Here is a 14,041-nt window from a genome sequence, read left to right on the forward strand (position 1 = left end):
TTCCCCTACTTGTGCTGTCTCTCTCTCTCTCTCTCTCTCAAAAATAAATAAACATTAAAAAAAATAATGATGAGAAATCAAAGCATATCTTCGTGCATAGTCTGTTCAGGGTATGGCTGAGCAGGGCATCTTTAGTTGTAACAGCAAAAAAAAATTGGATATAATACAAATGCTCACTAGTCTATTTCCTGTTCTCCTTCATGTCCTACAGGCCCAATTTCTTCCCTAAATCAGCTGTGATATATTAGACACATCCTCTGTCACGTAATACAGATAAGTGGCAAATTATACGGAGAGTAGGATTGAGGAGAGTGATCCCCACTTCTCAAAAAAAAACCCAATCTAATTAGTCCCACCTCAGGAGCTTAAGTTCAAAACCCCGTTCCCAGGGGCGCCTGGGTGGCGCAGTCGGTTAAGCGTCCGACTTCAGCCAGGTCACGATCTCGCGGTCCGTGAGTTCGAGCCCCGCGTCAGGCTCTGGGCTGATGGCTCAGAGCCTGGAGCCTGTTTCCGATTCTGTGTCTCCCTCTCTCTCTGCCCCTCCCCCGTTCATGCTCTGTCTCTCTCTGTCCCAAAAATAAATATAAACGTTGAAAAAAAAAAATTAAAACCCCGTTCCCAAGGGTAAGCTGGATTGAGTAACTCATTTCCAAATTACGGAGTATGGAAAGAGAAAAATCATTACTCTACTGTGGAGAAATCTGGCAAACATTACCTTGGCCAAGTGATCAAAATTAACACCTCAGTGTCATTGTATGGACGTCAGGGACTCCCTGATAAGCTGTGATGAGAAGGGCGTTTCACTTCAACCTTCCCCCCAAAACTCAGAATTGCAGGATAATTTAGAGACGATACATCAGACAAATCCAAACTGAGGGACATTCTAGAAAATACCTGGCCAGTATTCCTCAAAATTATCAAGGTCACAAAAACATGGCAGAACAGTAACTCTGAGACCAGAGGGGACCAAGGAGACACGGACAACTCAATGCAATGAAGGTATGATGGGTGGGACTCTGGGTGGAATCAAATAAAGTCTGGAGTTGGGTAGCAATGTATCAGTGTTAATTTCTTAGTTTTGACAAAGGTACTACCAAAGTAACGTGCGATTGTAACATTAGTGGAAAACTAAAACCAGGTGACTGGTATATAGGAACTCTCTGTACTTTCTTTACAACTATTCTGTAAATTTAAGGTCATTCCAAAGTAGAATTTATTTTTTTTAAAAATTGGATTAGTAGCTCTTATTCAGGCAAAAGCAGAGCTCGGACCCTTGTTGCACAGTGAGATATTTAGGGGCACTGTGGATGCAGCCTGTCTTTCAGACACGATCCAGCACCGCTGACAGATCCTCTGGTCCCGCACTCAGGTCTCCAAAGTCAAGCCCCAAGTCCAGAGAATGCCAATTGGCTGACATTTAACATTCTGTTGGGGCAGCTTAAACATTGACAGCTTCTAAGTAGAAAATTGTCGTGAGGTCTTTTGAGTCCATAAAGAGAATAAGGGTGGGTGTTCTTTCATTAATTGTGGCATCCATTGATAATCTGATTTGATAACATTCTAGAAAAGTTTGGAATAAAGTACAAAAAAACTGTCTCGGCTTTATTGGGTTGCTGCTCTCGTAAGAAGGGCAGAGTTCTGGGGTGCCTGGGTAACTCAGTAGATGAAGCGTCTGACTCTTGATTTTTGGCTCAGGTCAAGATCTCACATTTGTGGGTTCAAGCCCCGCGTAAGGCTCCGCGCTGACAGTGTGGAGTCTGCTTGGGATTCTCTCTCCCTCTCTTTCTGCCTCTCCCCTACTCATGCTCTCTTTCTCTCTCTCTCTCTCAAAATGAATGAATAAACTTAAAAAAAAATGTAAGCGGCATTATTCTATGCTAATAACAGTTGTCCTTCTCAGAACAGTAGACAGGTTGTAGAGCTCCAAATAAATGTAAGTTTGGGTGAGTAGGTCAATGAGGGCTGTGTGTGCTTGGGGGTGGGCTCCCTGTCCAATGCCGTGGAGATGTAATTCATCTCAAAAGCGTGCAATACAATGACAAAAACAACCCACTTCAGACCAGGCTCTGGAGCAGATCATATGCACCTCATAGCACACACGGAGACAGAGAAATATGTATGTATGCATGCTCTGGAGAAAACATGGCCTTTTCATAGTCTAAGGATTCCAGATATTTCTTGCTTTCATTGCCAGAAAGCGCAAGTGATTGCTACTGGCGAACATCGCCTGCGAGAATTCATTAGCGCTAGCCTAACACGTTTGGTACCAGGCTGATGGAGCCAACTAGCCCCGGCGATGAGATCACAGGACTCGAGCCATGTGTATGGTGATTCGAAAGCAGCCAAGTAATGAGCAAATGTGAGGAGCCGCCTGGCTTTTAGCTGCCAGGACGTGACTTCACAAATAGGTGACTGCTGCTCCATAGGCACTTTCTAAGGCTGGCCAGAGACCTTAATGATAATCAAGATGCTCCTAGGAAAAGCTACTGTAAATTGAGTTACCATTTCATTTCATTCAATTAAACTTCCTATTCCACGACTGACGCTTTCATGCGGAGAGCCAAATAAACACCTGATGTATATATACATATATATACGTACACACACACACACATATACATATATATATATATGGCACCCAACCCTAAGAGTCATACCTATATATATACGTATATGTGTGTGTGTGTGTTTATACATATGTATATATGTAAATCTTTTTTTTGTGTGTGTGTATACATAAATCTTAAAGCAAGACCTAGGCAGCATAAAATGTTCAGAATCCATACAAATGGTTCAGAGCAGGCTTCTCTAGTGACCCATCGTGATTCAGAGCGCTATGATGCCCTCTCTGCCTTTCCCGTCAGGTGCTCACTGGGCAGCGAGGAAGGCTGTGACTCTCGATGCCACTTTCTTGCTTTTCTTGAAGGATTGGGCACGGGCCTCTGCACGTTTTTCCAGCGAAGAAGTCAATGCAGCAGCCCTGAAGCTTTCCAGCCCTTGGGAGGCTCAACTGAGCCGCTGGGGCAGCAAAAGCCCTGAGTGGATCCAGTCAGGCTCAGTCTTTTCCCTTTATCGATGCAGGTGTCAGGAGGGCCCCTTTTTCACTTGACATTTATGGGAAGTAAGATCAATGCTTCCAGAACTAACGGCAATGGAGAATAGGACTGGTGAAGCTTTGAGAGTCCTTTGTGACACTCCTTCCTCACGTCGCCGATAGACGGGGAGAGCCAGGATTCCACAACGGCTGCCCAACCCTAAGAGACAGGAGACAATCTCTTGGCCATTTTGAAAGGAGGGAATGTAAATGACCACAATTTTCTCAAGCCAAAGTTCAAGTTGGGGCAAGATCAAACTTGTCTGACCATTCCGCCCTTCAACTTTGTTTGCATTCCAAGAAGGCAGTTGAGGTTGGTTCTAGAGAACCCACCCTGGGAGGTGGGTGTGGTGAGAACACACTTGAGGAATGTACCTTCCTTTCCAGGTGCCTCCAGAGATCCCAGAGGCAAGTAGAGGTCCCATCCATCCATACAGTGATAGGGAACCAAGGACCTAGTGCTCCTGAGATCGATGTGAACATGTTAACCTATTAGCCGCACCAGACTGCCTCGGAATCCATTTAGTTGGCTAATTAATTGGAATTCCCCATTAGGATTAGCCATTGCATTCTAGACTAAGCCTGATCAGGACTGGGGCTGCGGGGCCACCCCAGACCAGCTCACCTCTGCTTTCATGAATAACTTTTCTTTTTTTTACCCCAATAGCCTGTCCCTGTGTTGGAAACATCATTAAAGAAATTGTCTACTTACACCTTAGAAACTTTTTTTTTGCCTTTATCTCACTTTTAATCCTGATTTAAAAAAAAAAAAAAATTTTTTAATGTTTATTTATTTTTGAGACAGAGAGAGACAGAGTGCAAGTGGGGGAGGGGCAGAGAGAGAGGAAGATACAGAATCTGAAACAGGCTCCAGGCTCTGAGCTGTCAGCACAAAGCCCGACACGGGGCTCGAACCTACGAACCATGAGATCATGACCTGAGCCAAAGTCGGATGCTTAACCGACTGAGCCACCCAGGCACCCCTTAATCCTGATTTTTAAAAAAATTTTAAGTTATCTTTGTACCCAATGTGGGGCTTGAATTTACAACCCCAAGATCAAGAGATCAAGAGTGGCCGGCTCCACCAACAGAGCCAGCCGGGTGCCCCTAACCTTGCTATTATAATGCACATATTTTTATCATGTACTTCAATAGTATGTAAAAACAGACACTGAGACCCCACCATGGTACCTTGTCAAAGCCTCCGTTTTCATTCAACTGTGGAAGTAACAGGACTAGGGTCACCCTATAGACATTAGTTGTATTTATTGGATTCTCACCCCTTTCCCAAGAAGACCGGAGCAAGCACCCTTATTCATCTATTATGTACAGAGTTACCCAGATCTTCAGCTCTGAGAATTTCTACCAATGACCAAGAAATCCTGAAGGTGTATTAAGCAAAGTGGAAAGCCCAAGGGCAAAAAGAAGAAAGGAGAATGGAGACCTATGAAGGAATCCCTCCTTCCTGCAACTATCTTGCTCTCCTCACCTCCCTGCCTGGTGAGCTAGGATGCATTCTTCAAGTCCTGGCTAAAGGTCACCTTCACCAGTGTTTCCTCAACCTCCTTCCTCTGTGCCGTCTTGGTGAAAAGCTTTACCTTTCTAATACGCCCTCTGCCTCGTGCAGTCCAGCTGACGGATCACCCTAACCAGTGTGTGCTGTTTTAAGCAGCCATCGTCTGTGAAAACACAGATTTACAAGATTATTTAATTAAAAGGTAATTTACCAAGAAGTTGTTTCACAAAGTAAATTCTCAGATTTTTCGTTTGTTTGTTTGATGGAATTGTGGACAATAAAAACATTAGGAAGGGGCACCTGGCTGGCTCAGTGGGTTAAGAATCCGATTCTCGATTTTGGCTCAGGTTGTGATCTCATGCTTCCGGAATTTGAGCCCCACGTCAGGTTCCATGCCGACAGTGCAGAGCCTGGTTGGGATTCTCTCTCTCTCTCGCTCTCTCTGTTCCTTCCCCTCGCACTATCTCTGTCTCTCTCTCAAAATAAAAATAATTAAAAAAAAAAAAAACCTTTAGGGGCTCCTGGATGACTCAGCGGTTTAAGCATCCAACTTTGCCTCAGGTCATGATTTCGCAGTTCGTGAGTTCGAGCCCACGGGCTCTGTGCTGACGGCTCAGAGCCTGGAGCCTGCTTCGGATTCTGTGTCTTCCTCTCTCTCTGACCTTCCTCTGCTCACACTCTGTCTCTTTCGAAAATAAAATAATAAAAATAAAAAAAAAACAAAAGAAACATTTAGGGATCCTGGGTGGCTCAGTCGGTTGAGCATCCAACTTCGGCTCAGGTCATGCTCTCACGGTTCGTGAGTTCGAGCCCCCCTTCAGACTGGCTGCTGTCAGCACAGAGCCTACTTCGGGTCTTCTGTCCCCCCCTCTCTCTACCACCCCCCCCCCCGCCAGCTTGTTCTTGCTCTCTCTCTCAAAATAAATAAATAAATAAATAAGAAGAAGAAGAAGAAATGTCTCCAATAGAACCCCTGTGAACAAGCAAAGTGTAAGACATTGGGTGATCAACATCTGAAGGGCAGGCGTTGACAGAAGGGCCTTTACACATTTTTTTTTAATGTCTATTCATTTTTGAGAAACAGAGAGAGGCAGAGCATGAGCGGGGAAGGGGCAGAGAGAGAGGGAGACACAGAATCCGAAGCAGGCTCCAGGCTCCGAGCTGTCAGCACAGAGCCCAACGCAGGGCTCGAACCCATGAACCTCGAGATCGTGACCTGAGCCAAAGTCGGACACCCAACCGACTGAGCCACCCGGGCGCCCCAGAAGGGCCTTTCAAAGAACTCAGAGTAACTGGAAATCCAGGTGGGAGTCCCCACCGGCAACAATAGGCCACACTGATGTCACTGTGGGTCTAGGAAGTTGTGGCTAGAAATACTAACTCACACACAAGCATGTCCCCCTCTGCCGATATATGGAGGCACTTGATGAACACCTGGAGGACGAGATGAACCCGGGGAACCTTGGCCTCTGTGCCCACTGCAACCAGGCTTCTCTTCCGGGGATGGAAAGGCTTCTCTTCCTGACGCACGTCCACGGGTGGACAGTCGTCATGCTTAGAACCTGCTTCACGAAGCCGGTCAGAACACAGAGAGAGAGTGCCTCGGCCCCGCACAAAATGACGCAGGCCCAGAAGACAGCACGGCAGCAGGCAGGGTGTGCTACCCTCAGGCGGTCGGTGAGGCCACCTCTGTTCTCACACCCGTGGCAGTGTGGTGGGGTGGCCAGGAGTGTGGGTTTTGAGGACAAACAGATGTGGTTTCAAATCTCTGTTTTTCTCATCTTTGCTGTGACCTTGGGCAAGGAAGGGGTTTATCTTCTCTCCATCTCACTTTCACTATCCCCAGAAGAGGGACTGTTATGGATTATATTGGGCCCCCCAAAATTCATGTTGAAGAGCTTCACTCCCAATATAATGATATTTGGAGATAGAGCCTTCAAGAGATAATTAAGGTTACAGAAGTCATAAGGGTATGGCCCTAATCCTGTATGACCAATGTCCTTATGAGAAGAGGAAGAGACACCAAGAATGAGTGTGTGTGTGTGTGTGAGTGTGTGTGTGTGCGTGCGTGCGCGTGCAAAGAGAAAAAGCCATGTGAGGACACAGTGAGAAGGCGGCCATCTGTGAGCCAGGAAGAGAGGTTTCACCAGAAACCAACCTTGCTGGCACCTTGACCTTGGACTTCTCAGCGTCCAGAGCTGTGAGAAAGTAAATTTCCGTTGTTTAAGCGAGTTGGTCTGTGGCATTTTGCTATGGCAGCCTGAAAACACGAATATAGGGACCAGGGGCGCCTGGGTGGCTCAGTCGGTTAAGTGTCCGACTTCAGCTCAGGTCACGATCTCACGGTTCATGGGTTCGAGCCCCACGTCCGGCTCTGTGCTGACCGCCCAGAGCCTGGAGCCCGCTTCGGATTCTGTGTCTCCTTCTCTCTCTGCCCCTCCCCCGCTTGCGCTCTGTCTCACTCTGTCTCTCAAAAATAAATAACTGTGACAAAGAAAACTTTTAAAACCACACTAATATAGGGACCAAAAGAGTGCCTACCTTCCTGGATTACCGTGAGAGTTCATAAGATCATGCACTTAGCACAGTGCCTGGCAAGTAGAAAGCACTTGATAAATGCTTATATCCCTTATCCTCATCGAATGTCATATATCCCAGGAGACAGTGCTGATTTCTCCCAGAACATGGGTGCTCCTCATTAAGTCGTATCCCGTCTCACACATCTTCCAGCATTTTCATCACTGGACAAACATCAGTCATAAAACTTTTCCAACACTGCACTCCTTTTCGGGCTGGAGCCCTGCGATCACGGCTGTCATGTACTGACCTTTCCATACTCTGGCCAGTGGCGGGGTGGGGGGGGGGTAGGGGGGTGAAGGGAGGGGTAGGGGGGTGGAGGGGGGGAATCTCCTTTATGAATTCTTCCGGCTTAGCAAGGAGCACACTGGCTACCTCATTAACACATCAAACAGAAAAGGCTTCACACAGAGCCCTTTCAGAATGGCAGAAGCAACCATGAGACCACAGATTGGAAATTGGCTCAGGAAGCTGTCACACAGCAGGAACGGAGATGGAACACCCACATCAGGCATGAGCAGAGTGCATGAGAATCTCGAGGGTTTTTTTTTTCTGAGATCAAGCACTGGGGATCAGCAAAAGGGGTCACCAAGTCTGAGGACGGGTGAAAGAAAGATCCAGAATCTTTTTTTTTTTTAATTTTTTTTTATTTGACGTTTATTTATTTTTGAGACATAGAGAGACAGAGCATGAACGGGGGAGGGTCAGAGAGAGAGGGAGACACAGAATCTGAAACAGGCTCCAGGCTCCGAGCTGTCAGCACAGAGCCCGATGCGGGGCTTGAACCCACGGAGTGTGAGATCATGACCTGAGCCGAAGTCGGTCGCCCAACCGACTGAGCCACCCAGGCACCCCAAGATCCAGAATCTTAAAGCCATTTGAAACCGGGTGGAGAAAAGGAAAAGGTATGGAAATGAGGAGGCTGTACCAACAGTATTAGCCAAGCACTGGTTTTCAGGGACTGTTTGGAAAGCCCAGGGCCCGGGATTCCTGGGTGGCTCAGTCAGTTGAACGGCTGACTTTGGCTCAGGTCATGATCTCACGGTCCATGAGTTGGAGCCCCACATCAGCTCGCTGCCTTAGCAAGGAGCCCACTTTGGATCTTTTGTGGCCTCTTCTCTCTGCCCCTCCCCTGCTCACTCTCTCGCTCTCTCACTCTCTCTCTCAAAAATAAATAAACATTAAAAAAAGAAGAAGACGGGGCGCCTGGGTGGCACAGTCGGTTGGGCATCCGACTTCAGCCAGGTCACGATCTCGCGGTCCAGGAGTTCGAGCCCCGCGTCAGGCTCTGGGCTGATGGCTCAGAGCCTGGAGCCTGTTTCTGATTCTGTGTCTCCCTCTCTCTCTGCCCCTCCCCCGTTCATGCTCTGTCTCTCTCTGTCCCAAAAATAAATAAACGTTGAAAAAAATAATAATAGAATAAAAAAAATAAAATAAAAATAAAAATAAAAAAAGAAGAAGAAAGTCCAGAGCCCATGTCCCACGAGTGTACCTTTTCTGTTCTTAAAGAGGCGGTATTTGGAGGTTAACAATCATTCCACAAGTACTGACTGAGCACCTACCCCATATAGGCACTTTGCTGGGCCCCACAGGGATAAGGCAGAATCAGGACAAGGGCAGAGTTTAACAACATACCAAGGAACAGGAGCCTTAGTGCAGAGAGCTTCACTCCTGAATAGGGAAGCAGGTGAGATGGTGTATATGGGATTGGTGTGTCGGGGGATGGGACAGAATGGAGCTTATCCTCCCTTGAAAATGACTTATCAACGTGAATCAAAAAAAAAAAAAAATTAAGGGGAACTTCCACATTAGCAAATACTGCTGGCTTCCTCAGAGGGTCATCAAACCTGAGCAAGTAGCTGAAGCCCAGCCCCCAGTTACGCCTAAGCACTCAATAAACATCACTGACCCTCCTGTCCCCTACCTCTGGGGAGACGACAGAGAGAAAGGGCACAGAAGGATTTTCTCTTCCGTGAGAAGGTTCAAGGTATGGCCTCTTGTAGAAATCCACCCCGTACAATACAAATATCAGAAACAATGACAAGGGCCAAACCCAGAAACATTCATTTATACCTAATAAGAAGTCTAGAATGAAAAATCCCTGCCCATACAGGTTGAATTAAGAAAGCATTATGACACCACGGGGAAAGTTTGGGCCAGCAGATATACAGACCCGCAGTGCAGGAGATTCAGCAGCAAACATGAGAGCAACGAATTACCGCCAAGGACTTCGGAAGATTTGTGAGCATCGAGGGATCACGGAGGCAAAGCACCTGCTGTGACTGGCCTTGCCACCTGCGGTCCACCATGCTTATAGGAGAGAAGCAAGGGCTTCTGTGCCAGAAAAGCTGGAAAGCTCCTGGGCTAAGATCTCGTCTGGGAATAAAGGGTATTCGAGGCAATTTCCTTTTTTTTTTTTTTTTTTTTTTTTTTTTGAGACACAGCTCCCTTTCAGAATTGGTTGAAAGCTGTGAGCCCTCCCTTTAAAACCAAACATGTTTAGGGGTTCATGGACTTCTCAAAGTTGATCTCTGGAGAGCCAAGCAAAGGATCCCTTATTCCCACCATAAGAAAGAAACAGTTCTGGCCAGAATTCACGACTCAGGCAACAACAGGTGTTGGCGAGGATGCAGAGAAAGAGGATCCCTCTTGCACAGCTGGTGGGAATGCAAGCTGGTGCAGCCACTCTGGAAAACAGTACGGAGGTTGCTCAAAAAATTAAAAATAGACCTACCCTACGACCCAGCAATTGCACTACTAGGCATTTATCCAAAGGATACAAGAGTGCTATTTCAAAGGGGCACATGCACCCCCGTGTTTATAGCAACACTATTGACAATAGCCAAAGTATGGAAACAGCCTAAATGTCCTTTGACAGATGAATGGATAAGGACTATGTGTTGTATGGAAACCAATTTGACAATAAATTTCATATATTAAAAAAAAAGATAATGAAGATGTGTGTGTGTGTGTATATATATATATATATATAGGACTATTACTCAGCAATCAAAAAGAGTGAAATCTTGCCATTTTCAACAATCTAGTTCCTTCTCAAAACTAGAAGGTGTTATGCTAAGCGAAATAGGTCAGAGAAAGACAAATATATGATTTCACTCATATGTGGAATTTAAGAGACAAAACAGATGACCATGAGGGAAGGGAAGCAAAAGTAAGATAAAAAACAGAGAGGGAGGCAAATCATAAGAGACTCTTAAATACAGAGCATAAACTGAGAGTTGCTGGAGGGGTGTTGGGTGGGGGGATGGGCTAAATGGGTGGTGGGCATTAAGGAGGGCACTCGCTGGGTTGAGCACCGGATGTTATACGTAAGTGATGAATCACTAAATTCTATTCCCGAAACCATTATCACACTCCACGTTAACCGCCTTGGATTTAAATTGAAAAAAAAAAAAGGCAGAAAAATGAAAAAAGAAAGAATTCTCTGAGCAATCATATTGCACTATATGAATATATCGCATCAACGTGTTGTGCACCTTAAATGGACACAACAGTATACATCAAAGATACTTCAATTAAAACACACACACACACACACACACACACACACAAACCCTATTTGAGAGGGAGCCTGGAGGCAGCTGGTGGAGACAGTCCCTTGGGTCACTGTATGACTCCACCTGGGCCGCCCACTGGAATCATCTGGAGACTAACGTCTGGGGGCCTGGAAAAGTACCCAAGCTGGGGCCCCACCCTGGAATGTCTGAACAGATTGGTCTGGATGCAGCCCGGGCATCTGGGACTGTCAGAACTCCCCTCAGATGGTTGTGAACAGTGCAGCCAGAGCTGAGATCTAAGGTATTAGGAGAAAAGGTTCCAAGGATCAGGCGAGGGACAGGAGCAAAGTCTACAGGGCAGGAGGAGCAGGACGGTGTTGAAGAAAACAGGAAACAGAACCCAAACGTGGAAAGCGGAGCTCTGCTTGAAACTCACTAAATGTGAAATAATGGGCATGCGCATAAGGGAAGAAGCGGTGACGACACAGATGGTGTGGAACAGTATTGTGGGAGGCAGAGACATTCACAGAGCTCTGAAAAACAGCCTTGATGTCAAAAGGCCAAAGGTTGAGCAATGCTGAACATGCCCTTCCCCCAGCAAACCCAATTCATAGCAAAAGTACATTAATAATGAAAGCCTCAGTAGAGGCACTAATGGAGCCCAGGAAGTGAAAAATAAAACCACAGAAAGGAAAGAAAGAAGCCATTGAATAATAGGGCTGGTATCAGTTTCCATGAGCTTCTCCCAAGAACTGGGAAATAAAATATTTCCCTGAGAGAGAGAGAGAGACTGTGAAACCAGCCTAGGCGGCAAGGGACAGAACTTGACCCTAACTGCTGATATTAATGTTCCCAAGGAGAGAAGAGAGGGTGGCAAAGTCTTGGAAAAGACATCTGAGAATTATCCTGGGGAACCAGTGCTTGGTCAAGGACTTGGGGTCAGCGTGAGGAGACAGAGCAGCAGGCTGGGACATTAGATGTTCAGATCTAGCAATGCCTCTTGATTTGATGATGGGCTCATCAAATCACCTCCTGGTTACGTTTCATTTTCCATGTGGTATTTCAGTCTACCTGCCCCGGCCGGGAAGAATTTGCAGTTCTCATGCACAGGGTAGGTATGCGGTGTTCTGATCTCCCATCAGTCTCGAGGGTTTGATAAATGTCTATTCCCGACAGACAGATTTGCTCTCGACTTTCTGACAAATTAGATTCTGCATTGGCACAGCTGACGAACAGATTCTGGATCAGAGGAGAAGACCCTCCTGTTAAATCTCTCGGGAAATACCTTTTTGGCATGGCCTAGGCTAGGCTTCCCATGCCCATTAGAGATTTCTGCAAGGGTCTTAGAAGTCACAGAGAAAGCAGGAACCCCTCTGGGGTGTTACCACCTATGGAGATATTCATCTCTGTCATGTTCTAGCTAGAAGGGTAAAGAACATGGGATCTGGAGATAGACGGCGGGGATATTTGCAACACAATGTGACCATACGTAAGTGCCACTGAACTATGTATTTACAAATGGTTAAAATGAAAAATTTCGTGTTGTGTATACTCTACCACAATAAAAAGGAGAAGACAAAGAAAGTCACAAGGGAATGGGTGGGGCTTCTGCCCCGGAGGAAACATCTTAGACCACACACTGGGGTCACCCCGCTAAATCCTGAACCGTGTAACTGTTATCCTTTGTAGCAAAATGGGGCAGTGATGTGGAGTTCAGGGACATAGATATGGGGCTCAGAGAGTAGCACAGGAGAAAGAACAAACCTTGCTGGTGAGGAGGGTGGTCAGATGCACAGGCATCCTGCTCTGGACGCTGTAGACGTGATCACGGATTCATGGAACACAGATTAATAGATCACTATTGAATGGAGAAGAATCACCTGTTGGGGGCAGAGTAGCATGTACATTCTGATTCAGGAGAAGTGCCCAGGTGATGCCCATGCCACTGGTTGGTGGAGACTGCTACCAGAAGTTACCTCCGTAGGGGTGCTGGTTCTCCATGGAAGGCTGGTGCTTCCTCAGAAATAAACCCCACGGTAACTTGGAATGCCTGACGGCAAACCTCTTTGGAGCTAGTTAGACAGACCCCTTGTCCTGTGATTTCCCAAGATCGGCAGAGCCACAGATAAAACTGATACCTGCACACCATTCAATCAGCACCAAAATTTTACTCATCCAACGCCCACAGAAATGTGACTCAACGTCCTGAAGTATGAATTTTATGATCATTCGAGTGTGGTGAGACCAACAGCTCAGACAATGGCCATTGGAAAGATGGTTTATTACTCAGGGTTCACAAGTGGAGGGGACACGTCACGCATGGGGTAGTGGGCGCACAGGGAATCACCAAGGTTCCTCAGGAGGAAGAGGGAGTGGAGGGAGTGGGCAGGATGTGGGCAAGAGCCCTTACTGTGGTTTCAGCAGGATCCGATTGAATCATCAGGGGCTATATTAAGAAACAATGGAAGGGAAATGAAATTTATTTATTTTTGAGAGAGAGAGAGAAAGAGAGTGAGAGCGAGTGAGAGTGAGAATGAGCATGAGTGGGAGAGGAGCAGAGAAAGAGGGAGAGAGAGAGAATCCCAAGCAGGCTCCACGCTGTCAGCACAGAGCCTGACTTAGGGCCCAATCCCACAAACCATGAGATCATGACCTGAACCGAGATCAAGAGTCGGATGCTCAACCGACTGAGCCACCCAGGCACCCCACAAGGGACTTTTATAATGTGCCTGTTCCCCTATCCGCCGTTGGTGTCCACCTCAGTCCCCCACTGTCTCCCACTTAGATCTTCCCTCTGCCTGGGCTCTCCGTCCCTTGGACATCAGAACCTGGTTACATTTCCACCCTCAGAATTCAATGCACCTCTTTGGGGTGCGTTGAAAATAGGAGAGCAGCTCAGGAAGGCTGCTGTATTCAGAATTGATCAGATGTTTGGGCAAACTTCCCTCTGCCTCTGCAAACTCTGGCACCATCAGGATTCAGTGCCCTGCCTCCCGCTGTGGAAACGAAAGTGGGGAGATCGGACTCCCACTCCATCAGCCAGAGCCCAAGCAAGTGATCCAAGCTCTGCCATCTAGATGCTGCGGCCAAGTGCTTGAATTCTAAGGAAGTGACGCGATGATGCCAAGACAATTCAGAAGTCGTTCACGGCAACAGCAGTGATGTCCTGGGCAATGCGCTTACCCAATCATCTGTCGTGTAGCCTTGGCTGTGACCCCTGTTGGCTGGCTTCCCTTGGGTCCTATCTAGTTTTAAGCCTGGATCCCCAGATTTCCCATCCATTCCGTGAACTCCCTGGTAGTCTATCAACCAGTTCCTTCTCTGTGTGTGTTCGCA

Source organism: Prionailurus bengalensis, chromosome B2 (genome assembly GCF_016509475.1).
Source record: "Prionailurus bengalensis isolate Pbe53 chromosome B2, Fcat_Pben_1.1_paternal_pri, whole genome shotgun sequence".
Classification (NCBI taxonomy): domain Eukaryota; kingdom Metazoa; phylum Chordata; class Mammalia; order Carnivora; family Felidae; genus Prionailurus; species Prionailurus bengalensis.